Source organism: Patiria miniata, unplaced genomic scaffold (genome assembly GCF_015706575.1).
Source record: "Patiria miniata isolate m_02_andy unplaced genomic scaffold, ASM1570657v1 HiC_scaffold_28, whole genome shotgun sequence".
NCBI classification, from domain to species: Eukaryota; Metazoa; Echinodermata; class Asteroidea; order Valvatida; family Asterinidae; genus Patiria; species Patiria miniata.
Genome location: NW_024037067.1, coordinates 1410229 through 1427939, shown reverse-complemented (window position 1 = coordinate 1427939; position 17711 = coordinate 1410229). Strand labels below are relative to the sequence as shown.

The 17711-nt window shown below is 39.4% G+C and overlaps 1 protein-coding gene and 1 long non-coding RNA gene across 2 annotated transcripts in view; one reads left to right on the top strand and one right to left on the bottom strand.

The window, feature by feature from the left end:
* LOC119734738 (forkhead box protein K2-like) overlaps positions 1 to 17711 on the bottom strand; it is a 37256-nt gene that overhangs the window by 17400 nt on the left and 2145 nt on the right. The window lies entirely within an intron of this gene.
* On the top strand, positions 439 to 2615 carry LOC119734739. Its single transcript, XR_005272111.1, has 2 exons — positions 439 to 475; positions 2153 to 2615. It is a non-coding gene; the product is annotated as an uncharacterized LOC119734739 (long non-coding RNA).

Sequence of the window (17711 nt, the reverse complement as noted above, 5' to 3'; positions counted from 1 at the left end):
CAAAATCCACCAATTTTGTCATGCAAAAATTGTTGGTGTCCTGAGTCCATCAGAATCCACCGTTGTAAATACTGGAGGTATCCTGAATCCGTCAAAGTCCAACAGCAAAAGTCGTGATGGATTCTGATGGATTCAGGATACCATGCTGGCATAAAACAAATAACAGTATGTTTCTCCACAGAGTCTTCAAAATCCACCACCTAAATTGCTGGTGGATTTTGACGGATTCAGGATATCATGCCTGCATGAAAATTGTGATGTGTGTTGCTGCATAGGATCCATCAAAATACATCACTGTCAGCGCGCAGCGTGCTCGATAATGAGGCACACAGCGAAGTTTTATTTGCAGCGAGTTGTACGGTCTCGGACCTTCGAGAATTCACGAGGTTTCGCGAGCGTTCTGCAGTGCCCCTGGAAGATCGACGAGAAACCCGTATTCGCGGCAGTGTTGGGCGGCTTGGGCCAACATGGAGGGGTGAGTGAAAAAGTTTTTTTTCGGCGTCGAATGATACCATTTTTTAGTGATTATATTGTTGTAAAGGTGATTAATTAGGCTTGCGAAATGAGGTATGAAAACCCTTTTTTTTTAACACTACCTGCACGTTTTGAGTGATCCCGACTACCTCGGGATATTGTTGGATAACATGTGTCGTTTCCTGGACTCTTAAAGAGTTATGCTTTCGAACCGTACTATTCCCATCTCTGCAGGTTTCGTGGGCGATTTATATTTTGATGCGAAATATACGCGAAAAATGCATGATTTCGGTCGGCAATGTCTGATTCGGATGGCGTCACTCATGTATGCAGTGTATGGATGTATATTACCGGTACTACGTACATGTTCGTACGTGGGTGCATCGCGACCGATGTCAACAATAGGTTCCTACCTGTTACTTTTGCATGTCGCATCAAGTACAAAACAAATACATCCCATGTGCATCTAGGCTATGCATTAGGAAAGAATGTAGTATCCAGACGCCACTTAATTCAGCGGTTGTGTACAAAGTCTATGAGTATGAAGAGTCAAGAAAATTAATTTTCTAAGTATTTCTTAACAAAATTGGAAATAATTCTCACATTAATTTCAGTCCCAGATCAGTGCGTGAAATTACAGTCGGACATCGGACATTTTCCGACCACTTTCATGGTTTGTCCGACCAAATGCAGATGTGCTCGGACAAAATGTCCGAGTGATTTATGTATTCTTTGTGGAGTTGTCTTTTTCAGAAGTATGAAAAAAACGCTTGCACTCAAAAGTATTTGTTGTTTATTTCCGATGATCCGGTCTGAAATACTTACCGTACGCTGAGCGGCTGCTAACTACATGTACGTGTTATATTCTTATATTCATGCAATAGATGCAACGCGTTTACACCCTAATCATTACACAGTCTAGTACAGCGTGGTGTGCACAGCGATAGATTGGCATTCGTACGTACGTGCCGTTTGCCAAAAAATAGACGTGAAATCAAGTCGATAAATTGTGTTTCGATCAGCAGTCTTCATGTTTCTTCTACAAATCAGTTAATACAACTTTTTGTACTTTTCAAGTCATTTTATGGAAATGAGCAGTGGCCGTTTGTGGAATTCCCAGTTAATTTCTATTGGGCAAAAGTGTTAAATTGGACCTGATTCAACCTCTATTCCTTGCTATAATGATTCGATCGAGCCTCTTTGGACATTCAGAACTGCAATTTCACCCAGTTTAAGTTATGTGTTCTGCAGACTTGAATCGAGTCTGTATAGTGACGAGTCGAAATATAGAGTATTATAAGGACATTGACGCGCATACATGTAATAAGAATTTAGCAAGATCAAAGTACGTTTTGTTGAGCGGTATGCATTAAGTGCGTGATTTTTACTAAATTCTCACAACGTGGCTTACTACAGAAAGGAGCGCGTGAATCAAATTTGGAACGCTAAATGGCAGATCAAAACTTGACAATGGCAGAACACTTTTGATTGTGCTCGGACATTTTGTCTGACCACTTTTTTTGTCTAATTTCACGCACTGCAGATTCATGTCTTTTTTCAACATTTTGCAATGACTAACTATTAACTATTTTTTTATTAGGTCTTTCCCAGTAAATGTACATGTATATTGCTTGATTATAATTTTTCTCTCCTTTCTCTTTTCTTTAATATACCCTAGGTCAAGTACGCAGAGTGATTTACCCATTTTCCCTGTCAAGATAGTAAGACACAACATCCGCACTGGAAGATGAACATGACCAATTTCAATGGAACTCTATTATTTTACCATGGATTGAACTATACCATTTTTGTGGTGCGACCGGATAATGATTTTGCATGCTTAATTCAATGACATGTGATCAACAACTCACAAACTGACAAATCAGGCGCTGGGGATTCTTACGCCATGTCACATGGAATATTGCATGTATTGTTCATTGATAAAAAAAACTGAGGAATAAGCACTTTCATGGTACATGTAATATGCGCCATCTTGTTCACATAGCAAAAAGAACAAGCATTGCTAGATGCGAACACATTTTGAAAAGGACACATTTTGGAATGAATGCTTGATGACTTGGAAGCGCAAAAGGTTTTGTTTGATGACGTGTAGACTGCAACGCATGTACATTTGCCCGGTACGCAAGATGACGCATTACAGTGAAAAAAAATAATCAGTTCAATCAAATTTCTCTAAATATCAACTTCCAGTTTTATTTCACAAATTAATCAATTTGTCTGTAGCCTTTATGCTGTATATTGAAAACCGATAATACAATACAAACCTCTGCGAACGACTGTACACTGCACTCAAAGTCCATATCGATGTTCTGAAAATACGCAGACTGCGTAGCATTATGAACCACTGGCAACTTTGCTGATCGTCTGCGAGACAGTTTGCGTCTGTCTGAGTTGTCGGCGACACTTCCAGATGAAATGTTTCCATATTATGTGTTCTGCAGTTTTGGTCCTTTTTTTTCGTTTCACTTTGCATTTCTTACGTTGATATGGGAACTAGCCTGAACAGAATTGATTGCTTGTTACTTTGTAACCATTGCAATCTTAAATATTTATTATTTGTTCTTATACGCCTGCATTCTTACCCTTGTAATTATTAAGAAATACAGTTTGCGTCTGTCTGAGTTGTCGGCGACACTTCCAGATGAAATGTTTCCATATTATGTGTTCTGCAGTTTTGGTCCTTTTTTTTTCGTTTCACTTTGCATTTCTTACGTTGATATGGGAACTAGCCTGAACAGAATTGATTGCTTGTTACTTTGTAACCATTGCAATCTTAAATATTTATTATTTGTTCTTATACGCCTGCATTCTTACCCTTGTAATTATTAAGAAATACAGTTATTGTTATTGCCAAGGGATGGAGCGGTTGAATAATCTTGTTATTGTCTTAAAACGAATTGCTGACAAGTTGTGGAATTTTATAAGCTCATGGTCTATACATGTAGCAAGAGTATAGTTACTATATATGTACATGTACATCAGTGTTTTCCAGAGCATTAATAACCTCACACACACAAAAAAAACTGTGCCTTAATTTTCATGTTCACTTTTTTCAGTTCTATATTTGTAAGTCATTCCATGTTGTGAGAAACTTTCATTTGTAAAGTTTTTTTTTCTTGGAAACTGAAAGTGGTTCAAATATTGAAGTGTTTCAGTACACCTCAATGTTTAATGTTTACAATGTAACTAAATGCAGCTGAAAGTATGTAATTGTGATTTTATGAATAAACTGTTTCCCAGAATTTCAATCAAGAAAAGAGACGACTTGTTCTTTATATTTGTTTTCAGGTTCATGTCCACTTTCCTACTTAAGATAAAGCCAAAAATATAGCCAAAAATATAGTGATTTATTTTGCGAATTTGTACTCACCCACCCCTCCCAATAAATCCCCGCAATGGTTAAGAAATAGTTATTGCATTGCCAGCATAAACACTTAGTAGGACCCCCCCCCCCAACAAAAGACCCCGACAAAGTCTGTTTATAATGCGTTTACATGAAACATCGTTTTATTTCCCTGTTTCGAAAAGACACGCAACCAGTTTATTATAGTCGGGCGCCTTTACTCCGCGTTTACTTATTGTGATCCCGTGTATGTGTGGAGCAGGGCACGAAACCGCCGCGCACGTGCTTTCTGAGCGGTGTTATTTTCGTGACCTGGGCACTCGGAATAGACATCCTTTTTGAGTGATCCTGACTACCTCGGATACTCAAGAAAACCAAAGTTATATAATAAAAGTAGCTTAATAATGTCGCTTTTCATCAAATCGTCAACACATTCTGCCCAACTTCGTTTAGTATAGAAAAAAGGACAATTTTCACCGACCGTAAATTCACTACAACAACGGTCATATTTCCTTCCCCATATTTCACAAAATAGTTGCTTAAAACTTAATTATTATCATTTAACAATTAGGCTATACCATTTTCAATCTCTATTTCAAATAAAATCTTACTTTTAAAGACACGTTAAGCGGAAAATGAATTTCGAAGATTGGATCTCCAATCTCATGAATATGCATTTTTCGAGTGTGTTCGTGCATACGCTGCAAATAAACGAAAGCACTTTCAGGCATGCTGCGCGCTGACTGATCACTTGCATGGTTCAGCTGCTGGTGGATATGATGTGGGGTTGTTTTTCCTATCAACTTGGGCTGTGGGTAATTATGTACATCATGATGTGTACATTGTCTGGAAGGGTTATTTTCAATGAGCCATTGTCCTATATTTCATGTTTACTGGAGCATATCAGTATCAGTATTTATAAGCACTGTGCATAAAATATTTCATACCGGTACATTGATATCTTCTTTCAATGGATAATTATGTAATCTTACATGTATGTTTTAAGTATACACTAACCAATGAATGGAGGTGGCGATCCAAGCATTGCTTTGTCTCAGGGATGGGTTATTTACATAATCCATTGTTTATATGCTGAGGCCTAATAAACCCCAGTCACAAGCTCCCATCCCCCCAGTATGCACATTTCGTACAGCATGTGACAGACTTGGCAGTATTTACTTGACCACAAACATAGCCAAAGAGTTAAACTGTTGAAATCCTGAATCCATCAAAGACCCCAACAGCTCAATATACACGGAGAGGTATCCTGAATCCATCAAAATCCTGCAGTTCTGCTAGGCTTACAATCCTGAATCCATCAAAATCCCCCAGTTTGTTCAATATGGAGGTATCCTGAGTCCGCCGAAATTCCCCGAAACAGGGGTGTGGATTTTGTTGGATTCTGGTACGTTAGGGTTAATTATAAATGATGTTTTACTTTAGAGTTTAGGGGGCCATTCAAATTTTAGATGTTTTTAAATTTCAATTTTTTTTCTCCAAAATGTGGTTGGGTGGGTCAAATTAATTTATTGAATTTTTTTGTTAATCAAAATTTTTTTTTTCAATTAAAAAGATAGAAAATAGCTCTTTTGACTTGCCAATGCAACTCTCTGCATTTCCGATTCGTAAACCCTTTGCCCGTATGCATCCGGTACATGTACATGTACATGTACCGTGTATTGTGTATACGTCCATCGGAGCACCATATGCATGGTGACCAGTGAAGTTAGACTTAAAGCATGCGTAAAATCAGTGCACAGTGCAAATGGAGGGAAATACCAACCTGTTCATTTTGTCTTAATACACGCCACGAGTGTCGTTTACGAATCGCGACAACAAAATAAACCTACTTGTGTTACCATGCACATGGTATATCTGTATGCAATGAACATGGCAGTGCCCACACGTTTGGAAAGCGCAAGTTGAGAGTTTAATTAATCAAAACGACCGAAATTTCTAAATAAACTTCATGAATAATGGGAGTCATTACACCTCTTTACGCCAAGACAAAAGTTCCTTTTTTTAGAGCGAGCTGATACTTATTATTACTGTTAAGAATGGACTAGTTTAACATGTTTCCAGGTACATGTAGATTCCCTATACATATGGGAATGCCAGTGGGCCGTGTTGTTGCAAAGGTACTGCAGCTGCAGACTGCAGCTGCATTCCACCGTCACTCAACTGGACATTCATTATGTTTTTTATTGAATGAAAATCAATATTTTAAGATCCAAAATTGGGGTGGGTGGGCAGGTCAAATTAATTTGGAAACAAAAATCGAAATTTGAAAACATCGACAATTTTGAATGACCCCTTACATTAATTTCTTTTCTCTAGATTTTGATTTTTTTTTTTTATAGAGATAAAAGAACTATCCCCTTTAAAGTCGTAATTTTAACGCTTTCCGGTTTAGTATACAGACGTTATTTAAGCTCTTGTTCCATACCAAACATGTATATTAGTCAAGTATCGAAAGACCAATTCTAGAAAAGAATCTGTATTCACTTTGTTCTATAATACAGTGAATCCTGCACACGGCCACGTGCTCTAATGCACTTACTGTGTAGTAGCACCTTCAATGACGCCCCTATAACTCCCACACAAAAATGATCTATTTTGTTAAAGGATCACCAATGGTCTTATCTTTACTCCGTAGTCGTTTAAAGAAAATCCGCCAGTTCAACATGACCGTTTTATGAACAAATTTAAGAATGTTTTTATCTCAAACGGTATTTTCGCTGTAGCACAGTCGGGTCCCTGGCTCAACGAGTTGGCCGTAACATTATTCATAACTAGGAACTCGACGACAGGCTCAGTGCGGCGTGATCACAGTGTGTGTGGTCAACCGTTGACCAAAAGTTGCGCTGTAGCTCTGTTTGTTTATTGTGTACATTTGAGTTCTGTCTCCTGCGATGTGTGCACGCTTCTGTCCACGAAGGGAATGAGATACGTCCCAATGTTGGTGGCCTACCCAACCCCCCCCCCCCCATACACATACATACATGCACACATGATCCAAATGTTAACAAAGGGATCTGCTTACCAGTGATCAACATGTAGTGTAGTCACTATGAACATGTTCACAGGTCTTTGCACACACTGGATACATGGGTCTATTAACGAAAATTCTCTAATTGCCACACAAGAAGTCATATTCTGTACTAAATATGTGTATCTTCATGCATACGGTATCTCTTGAACACATTCTTCAAATGGTATGCAGGAGATATGCAGGCACCAGCAGCTACATGTATACACTGTGAATGCCAATGATGCGGATGGCAAAAGGCAGGCAGTGAAATCGAGTTGTGCAGTGATACGAAGGTCCCAGTCTACATTGTAAACTGTGAATCAACTACATACATAAATAAAATGAAACATTTCATTGACTTACCAGATTGTATATGTATGTACTGCAGAATTTTGTACAGATGGGAACCTATGTGTAATTCAGTAAATGTGCAGTCATTTGAATAGGTAAGAGTTAGTTCAAAATGTTTCTGCCTGCCCCCTGTGAGTGTTCAATCACATGAATGAGAGACGCTTTTCAGTGAACTTTTGCAAGCATATTGATAATATCAAACACATGCTTGACATAGCTTAGCATGTGATCAAGTATTAATTAAGGTGCTTCTAGTGCTTTTATTTTTTAGCTGTTTCGGCAAAGTCCGCCAAAACAGCTCTTGTTTTCATTCAGATTTTTTTCTCCTCTTTTTCTTTCTTCTTCTTTTTCTCTTTTGTTTTTCAGACTCTTCTCCATGGGATTTTTGCACATTTGTTTTTTCCCCATCCACCCTTCTCCCATTTTGTATGTAGTTGTGTAGTAACACAATTGTTCTGTCCCTTCAATGTTAACCAAAACACTGATGTAAATAAGAACTTGGTCCAGTAGATAGTTTGGAGTTTGACCTGTTGTTCAGAGTGCACAATGTTATCTGTTTGCACAGAGCAGGAGAGGCTTTGTGATCAAACAATTTCATTCACCGGTGTTAATGATAAGCGTGTGATTGTACACAACCCTTTTGCAAATTGTGCGACAGGACTTCTCCGAGATCAAAATAAACAAATATTGTCAAATTGAAGCTACTTAAGTTTATATTTCAAAAAGACAATGAAATTCCTGAACTAATTATGGTATTACTGACCTTACCCCATTCAATTACATGTATTTGTAATTGAATTGTACGAAATATTCCAAGCAGTTGCCAATGAAATCTGTCCAAGATGCTCAAAATCTTGTGTGAAGTTCTAAGGAAATTATGCTTATATAGTGTACAGATAACGTAATATCGTTTGGGACTGGCCAGGTAGCTGGCTTCTATTTTTCACACAGGCCCCTGGATGGATGGAACTTGTTTGTGCGATTTGAGTGGCTGTAGGCCTGGATCACTGTCTGTGTGTATGGGAGGCATTCATTCATGATATGCAGGCAATAGAGTAATGAATGTCAAGATACAGATGACTTTGTATGGATGAACTTTAATTTTTGGGCTTGGCATTTAAGTCAGGTTATGTACAAGTATTACCATTGGAGATACACAGTCGTACATAAAATGAAGAAAACATATCAGTTGGCAGATTTCACTTGCTGACAATGTGCATCAATTAAGACTATTCATTAAAATTAAGTCTCCAGGCATATTTGAGAGAAATCTTACTTGAATCACTCAAAATCCAAATCTACAGTAAACAACTTGAATCAAATTCAAAGTAATTGAGGCTTCAATGTACATGTGGGCCATATCTGTTCTGTGTCAAACTGTCTCCCCACAAAACCATTTCTGTGCCACTCTTTATATAAAGTCCCCAAAATAGACGGACACATTTTATGAAGTTTAATATCAACGATGGTGATGACATACACCCTGCCTCCTTTGATCAAATCTCATGACAAACCTGCAGCGGCCAGTGACTAAGACTGATTATTCAGGGAAATTATAAATTGTTGTCTTTCTCTCTTTACTGAGGCGGACTCAGGACATGACAGGTTCAAGGCCGATCTAATACTCATGAATGCACAGGCAATGAGCCCATTATGATTTTGTCTGTATGGAGGTAAATATTATGGGTAACCACTGGCAATGTGAGTGAGTCGACTGTGTGGTCGGTGTCAGGGTGGGGGGGGGGGACTATCGCAGATCTCCCTTGGGAAGGTGTGACCTCATCAAACAGGAAAATACGTCTGATGTGTTAAAATTTAAAACAGGAACAAAATTTTGTTTTCTTTGGGATGTTTTTAATTTTTGGGGGGTTACTTTTTTGTACATGTACCAATGGCCTTTCCTGTATCCTTGTAAAACTCTAGAGCAAAAAACCTTGGCCTGATTTTACAGAGATGCTAATTTAAAAAGAAAGAAATTGTTAAAGGAATAGTCCATCATTTGTAACTTGTGCATTTTGTTCATTTGAAGCAACAAAAGTGGTCAAGATCTAAAGAAGGGTGCTAAACAACTAACCTGATGAAGTTTCAGCTCAGCTTTATATTTCGAGAAAAACAACATTCTAGGATCTCAATTCAAATTAAAAGTTGCTGAATCATGTTTTGAATTGGGCCCGAATTCAGCGTCCGATACATGTTCTCACTGAGCCGATTGCAGCTACGCGATGTCGCGCACTGATCCGATGAATTAAGCCAATGCTTGCGCCGGGTTCACCGAATAACAAAACGAAATACTAATTTGAATATCCTACGGTGCTTCTTAAGAAGCACCGTTGGAAAGGCCTTCTTTTGTTGATTTCTTCAAAATGACGGCTTGCGAGAAAGAATAATTTCACAGGGAGTTTAGTCCCCTTAATATCTTTCAACCAAGTATGTTTTTCAACAATAACTACGCCAGTTACTTTTTGGATAGCTGCAAATGATGGACTCTGGCTTTAAGCACCTTTACTTGCGCAAAAAGAGGCTTTACATGTAAATCACTTTTAATACACTATTTCTTAATTTTATCATGAAAAGCTGATATTTAAAGTTACATAGGATCAAAAGTTCACTACCAAATTATTATCAAGTAAGTTTCCATGGATTACAGATTGTACTGGTACTAAACACCCCATGAAATTATTCTATCTGGCTTGCTGTCATTTAGAAGAATTCAAGAAATGTAGGAGATTTCCAACGATCAGTCAATTGACTGATTTTTTTTATTAAATAGTGAGTGCTATGGACGAAATTGTGTTCTTCGTGATCAAAACTAGATGTGCATGGTTTTACACAGTTTTTTTTCCAAAAGTGTAATATCCACTAAGCTGAAACTTCAACGGGTTAGTTTTTGAACAGTCTTCCTTAGGGCTGTTCATTTTTGAATAATTTAGTATTTGATTAGTCGAAAGCTGCACTTGACTGAATATTTGGATATTCAAAACTGCCAGCTTCAACTGGATAGGTGCTGCACCTATAAAGTCACATGAACAGCGCGCCAGTTAAAATTTGTGATCAATACTACATGTAGGCGCTGGAGTGTCTTGCAGTAAGTATTTTGCTTTTTTTTTAACTAAAAGGATGTGAACAATGATTCACTGCTGTCGACAAAACGTTACAGTCGACAAAAAAAGCGGCACCTGACAATAAAGTGCAGCAACTTTAAAATAAAATGACATCACAGTTGTGTGAGTAAATGTATGTGCGTAGTTTTTTATGTTTTCGAATATTCAAGCCGGCAAAAAGCTATTGGCATATTCGGTTGATGATCGAATATTTAAATATTCAGTATATTCGGGACGGCATATTCTTCTTTGGATTTTGAGTGGTGTTATTACCAAACGATCCTGCCTTTGTTTACACTAAGCGGATAGGCCAATATAAGGGGGGGAAGGGGTTAGTTCTCATTAATAAATTAATCGGAGGGGGAACTTGTGGTGAAAAAATTAATGACATATGTCTACCCCTCCCAGACAAAACACCATCATGTATTTTTTGTTTTAGTGGAACTGGAAGCCACCAATTACAATGGCCATGGAGAGTGCAATTGGGTTTGACACACTGAGTGACATATTATTTACTTTAAGCAGCGACAAACTTTGTATTTATATGAATGTGCATGTACTTGTATAGTGGGAGAATTGAATATCACAGAGAGTCATTATTAAATCATTGATTTATAAAAATACAATCTATCGTGGGAGCATTTACATTGATGTTTTTCAATAATGTACAATGTACCATCTCTCTACATGTATGTACAATGCCAATCCATTTAACTATGGAAATTAAAATACTGTGTAGATGCAGACCTTTTATATAAAACCCTCTTATCTTTGTTTTTGTTTGTTTGTTTGTTTGTTTTTTTCAAGGGAGAGTTCTACAATCTTAGAGCTGAAGAGTTTACATTAATTTGGGTATAGTCTGGTTCCCAGACCCAAAAATTCTGACTATTTCTGATGATAGAGGGCGCTATAGCAGACTGTATGCTTACACGTAATTCCATCTTATAAGACTACGCTGGGAGAACGCGTACGGAGTCTGTGTCCTAAACTTCTTTTAAGCTGTATCAACAAGTCTACAAAACGCAGAGCCACGCAATATTTTTCCTTTACACACAACATGTAGTTAAATTCAGCCTTAACTCCCTAGGGGGTGTGCAAAGTCATATTGAAATTGGAGGATTCAAGACTGTTAGGGCTAGTGATATCGGCGTACGACTCTGCAGCGCCACGGCCTGAAACAAGTGGGTTAAATGCGGAGTATCAGATTTTTGTGTGAGTTGATCCACACAAAATTCCATGACTTTGCCATAGCTTTTGTCATTTTAAATTTGTTTCCATGATTTTTCCAGCTCTGGAAATTGATTTTCAAATTTCCATGACTTTTCCAGGTTTTCCATGACCACGGGAACCCGGTGTGTGACTGAAATCACAACTTCATGTAATACTCCAACGGCTAAATTTAGAGGTTCAAAACTTTGTGCCCAGCAATTCCTTGGTGTGATTATTACATAAAAAAAATTCAAGCAACAGTACACCTTTAACATGCAATGCAGTGAGTCTGTATTTTCGCATGTTTACGTGTACGTAGGCTATATTCTAAGAGAAGACTAAGACATGTAAATCTCCTCAGCTGTCTAGTTGACCTCTGGTGACCCCAATACAATCATAATTTTCCAACTCCCCTGATAAGATACGGTGAGCCTAGATTTCTCGGACAAACCCCTCCACAAACATCCATCCATTGTGCTTAATCTTTCTATTTATTCCATAATCAGTATCTCTCAGGGCAATTTCTATCACAGCTTTTCAAAGTCAGTTGTAGGGGCAAACACTGTACATGTACATGTATATTGGTTTTAACAGCGCACGCTAATCACACAGATGACCGATTAAACCTTAAAGCTTCAGTCCATCATTTGCAGCTATCCAAAAAGTAACTGACATAATTATTGTTGGAAAAACATACTTGGTTGAAAGATAGTAAGGGAACTAAACTCCCTGTGAAATTATTCTTTATGGCAAGCTGTCATTTTGAAGAAATGTCCAATAGTAGTTTGTTTTTTTATTCTGCGAAGCGCGTGCAAGTGTTGACACGTTGCACGGGCGCAGTTGCTATAATTCATTGGATCAGTGTGCGACATCACGTAGCTACAATCGGCTCAGTGAGAACGTGTCTCGGACGCTGAATTCAGGCCCAATTCAAAAAGTGATTAGCAACTTTTGATTTGAAATCAAGATCATAAAATGTTGTTTTTCTCGAAATATACAGCTGAAGCTGAGCTGAAACTTCATCAGGTTTAGTTGTTCAGGACCCTTCTTTAGATTTTGAGAGCTTTTGTTGCTTTGAACAAAATGCACACATTACAAATGATTGACTGTACCTTTATATATCATCTTATAGGGAAGGACTATTTGCATTTATGCCAACAATATGCATTATGTCAATCAGAAATTTATTTTCGTATGTGATTTCAGTTCAAGCACTACATGTTAACCCCAACCTTCCCAAATTCTCCAAAATCCTATTTGCAAAAGGATTTTGCAGGATTGAGGCTGTATGGCAAAAATGTGCTGCTAATTTTCCTTGTGTTGTTTATGCTCAGCTGTGCATACATTTAGGCCAATATTGTACTTGAAATCCTCCTCACTGCTCGAGGATGTCACTGGCTCTGCCTCAATATAGTGACAGTGATTACCAAAGGCTTTTGCAGGATTGAGGCAGCAGTCACCCCTCCAAGGACCCCATTTAAGAAATAATGGAGGATTTTGCAGGATTGACGCTGTATGCCATTTTTACATGGAGGCAGTTAGAGGATTTTGCAGGATTGAGGTTTCATCCTAGCAAAAATGCCTAGGGAGTTAGGGTTAAGGCACTACAGTGTAAAATCCCAAATATCATTTAAATAATGTAGGAATAGCACACATAACTTTTAGATTGTGTACATTTGTAAAATGACAAATCAACAATTTCTCAAAGATTTTTTTTTGTGGGCACAATCTGCTGTCAACAACAGTCCTTATAAAAAAATTATTGCCTCTAGAAAAGTCAAAACACCCAAATCATGACTCCTTGTCTCAAACAAACAGTTAAAAAAAATGTTGAGTTAAAAAAACACCAATATTGACGTCATGGCATCTAAATATCCTCATCTCAAAACCTTACACTGTCGACAAACCCTTCTAAGAAAAGGTGAACTTATGTTAAATAAATATTTGCCACATACGTACGCTGTGCGTATGAATCTTAACCAAATCAGAGCAGTGTAGCAACTGAATGAATAAATTTCCTAGGGCCGCAGATGCTGGCAAAATCTATGCAAATTAAACAGTATTTTCAAGAAAGACCCCGGTCCCACGAGGATTCACCGCTAAATGTCACTCCTAGTGGGGGATGATTTGAAATTCAATGTTCAAAAGGGGGGGGGGGGAGGGGGCGGGGGACAGAAACTTTGAGAGATCAAAATTATGCATGTTTTGAATTTTTTCATTGTATTACATACCAAAAAGTGTTGAAATTTGCAAACAAATCTATAATACATGTAGTTTAATTAACTTGTAGGATTATCATGTAAACCTTTTATCCGCAGTCAATTTTGGAGTGAACGTAATGTTTTTTATTTCCTTCAATATTGGTTTATAATTGGTCACAGTAAACAAAAATAAAACAAATTATATATATATAACTTAAAAAAGAGGTCATTTATATGTAAATTTTTCACCAAGGCCAAACAAAAAAAATGGTGTGTTTACGGTAACGGCCTGAAAAAAAATCCAGGTAGGTAGGTAGGGAAATAATTTTAGTTTGTATTTTTTTTTTCATTTCAGTTCTGCATGCCCATGCGTGTTCTTTCGCAAAAAAATTGTATAAAAACATCATTCAAGCATTCAAGATATAGGGGGCCTATCATTCCAAATTAATTCGTATCGTCCCAGGGTTCTCCAGCTCCTCAGGATTTTTTCAAACCTGTGGGGGAGATTTGCTGTGATTCAACAACCCGAAAATTTTTGAACTTTAGAAGCTCTCTGGTGCATTTTAGAGCAAATCTGGGGGTCTTTAACTTAAGATTTGTCCTAAAAATTCAGAGGAGATCTTGTAGCTCCCTATACTAATATTTTTGTAATTAAAGAAAAAATAAAAATTGTTAACTTAAAAATAATCAACATTTCACAACCTGTGTTTAACTGCTTCCTGAACTAGAAAAGTACATGTATTACATTTACAAGTGGTTGGTTGGTTGGCCGCATAAGATCCAATGGGGATCATGCTACCGCTCCTTGGGCCGACTGTTTCCGGCGCGCCCGTCCTTCCTTGCACCACTTCTTCTCCGCTGCATCTGCTCCCTCATGGACTGCTTTCCGCCACGCTCCCCTCACAGCACATAGCTCCTCCACTCCGCGTTCCTTGATCTGGCAGTGTCGCAGGTCGTCCCGTACGCGGTCTTGGAAACGGAGTAGAGGTCTTCCACGAACTCGGGCTCCAGTGCTGACTTCGCTGAAAAGAGTCCTCTTGGGAAGACGGTCTTGCGGCATCCTACAGACATGTCCAAACCATCTGAGCCGGCACTCTGTGAGGATGGTATGCATGCTTGCACCTTGAGTGCGCTGCAGAACCTCTGCGTTTGACACTCGGTCCCACCACTTGACACCTTGAATACTCCTCAGATTGCGCAGGTGGAAGCTGTTCAGCCTGGTGATCTGCGCAGCATAGGCCGACCAGGCCTCAGACCCATACAGCAGTGTAGGCAAAACACACGCATTGTAGACTGCGATCTTTGTCTTTAGCCTAAGCTTCTTGTTTGCCCACACACGCCTCCTGAGTTGTCCAAAGCAGCCCGCAGCTCATCCAATGTGTCTGTTGAGGTCCGCCTCCATGCTGGCCATACTTGAGATGCAGGACCCGAGGTAGCAGAACTCATCTACCACTGTTATCTTTTTCCCGTTAACCAGGAACGTCTGCAGTGCTGCCTGGTCTTCCACTTCCTGGCACATGGCGACCGTCTTTGAATCGCTGATCTTGAGTCCAAAGACTGCACAGGAGGAAGTGAAACGATCCAACAGGGTCTGAAGATCATCTGCCGTGTGAGCAACTAGCGCAGCATCGTCAGCGAACAGGAGGTCAGTAACAGTGGAGTGAGACACCTTGGTCTTGGCTCGGAAGCGCTGCACATTGAAGAGCCCTCCATCGAAGCGAGTGTGCAAGTATACCCGCAGGGTGTTGTCGTCGAAGGCATGGTGAAGGAGGTATGAGAAGTAGATGTTGAAGAGACATGGCGCCATCACACAGCCCTGCTTCACTCCGCATCTGACAGAAAAACTGTCCGACACGTCGCCGTCGAAGGAGATGGAGGCTTCCATCCCATCATGAAATGACTGGACAATCTTGAGCAACGTCGGTGGACAGCCAATCTTCACAAGCACTCTGTACAACCCGGCTCGGCTTACTGTGTCAAAGGCTTTTGTGAGGCGAATGCGATGTAGAGGTTTACATGTTTCTCCCTGCATTTTTCTTGCAGCTGTCGTAGGGTGAACAACATGTCGATCGTTGACCTGTTTGACCTAAAACCGCACTGACTCTCTGGGTAGATGTACTCGCCCAAAACTTGAAGCCTCTTAAGCACGAGCCTAGCCACAGCCTTCCCAAACACATTCAGCAGGGAGATCCCGCGGTAGTTGTTGCAGTCGGACTTATCCCCTTTGTTCTTATACAACTGTATAAACATTTACAAGTAAGTTTCAAATTAGGAAATTAAGGTGCAGAAAAAAATCACTTTTGCTTCCGATTACATGCCTTTCAAAACAGCGTCAGTAGTTCGGAAAATTTTTTCGCCAAATTTTTTGAGCATCATACTAGAGCAAGTAAACATGTTTATTTTGTGCCTGGATTATTTTCATTTGCGCCACAAAATTTATCAAGACTGGCCATCAAAAATGATTAAAACTTGCCTCACCTAATTAAAAATATATTTGAGGTGGGTGATTCCACTATATGCGGCCGCTCGCGCCGCCAACATTCCCCCTGGCCGGCTGTTCATCGCGCCGTGCTCACGGCGCAGTATCAGTGTGCATTACTGCACTGTGTACGGCCCATCCCACGTGGCCAAAAATCTTGCACTACTGCAGAAACACGCTACGATGTTTCGCCACAAGTTCGAGTTTTGCAATCTCGTCATTTTAATGGAAAACACATACACAGAAAATAAAGATCACGTTCTGTGAATTAATTCGCAGAAATTCTCTTTCTCCAGCGATGTTTGTTTGGTAATATTTTTACGATCCAACTTCGGCCAACTACATCATCATGTACATGTGTGTATGGTACGATGTATGGAGAGAGGCAGAAGTCACTGGTTCCAGTCCTTCATCATAGCATTGATTCCGTTAGCACGTGAAGGGAACCAGTGTACCATGCTGTATGCGCTGCTAGCTGGGTGCAGCTGGTGGTCGACAGAACCCGTCATCGTGTGCATTTTGATTACACATATACCTCAGAAAAACAGGATTTTTGTCAAGATTTTGCATGTCAAGATGAAATAATGGCGTTTGTAACGATTAAATTGTGCATTTTAATGGCGTGTATGATAATTATATTGTGCGTATCAGGGGCTGAAAAATGTGATTGGCATTTTGGTCGGCGTATCGGGCCGCAATTCCAGCATATCGGGCCGATACGCAGTACGCACGTTTGTACGTGGGCAGAACCATGCCGTCCGTCGGCCAGCCAGGCGTACCAGTTCACCCCGATGCGTTTGTGCAAAAATAATCGTACTTCGTAGTTTGAGAATTCAAGGTTTGAGATCATCGCGATTTTTGCACGTTTAACACCTAGGTATGTTTGTGTCAAATCATGGTCAGATTCAAGTGTGGAAAATGGCAAATAATTAAAAGTACTTGAAATGTTTGAAATTTGTCAATATCAACCTTCAAAATGGCAATAAAAAATTTGAGGTTGGCAATTTGGCCAAAAAATTCCAGGTCGGTCGGGTTACCGTAAACACACCATTTTTTTGTTTGGCCTAAGGAAAAATTTCAGGACCCTGATGGAATTTCCTTTTGGAAATCTTAAGTTGTAAATCATTTGCTGCAACACAATGCAAAATTACATTTAGATCTACATACTTGATATGCTTTACAATAGGCGCCAAACTAACGCAAATCTGGATAGCATGGGCTTAGCATTTGATGGCATTATTCACGGCTGGAAAAAAATGTGGACAAAAGGCAAAAAATGCCCGTTCTGTAACTGTAAGACATTACAGTGGAACGCCGCTACAACGAACAACGCGGGATCCACAGAAATTGTTTGTAATAGCGAACGTTCGGTATAGCGATTTTAAGCTGCCGGTGCTCCGGTACTCACTTGTCAACAATGTAGCACCCTTCAGAACTTCACCCTGCACGCCCTGGTAGTTACTGAAAGACGACTTTGAACACGTGCGGACTATTGAATTAT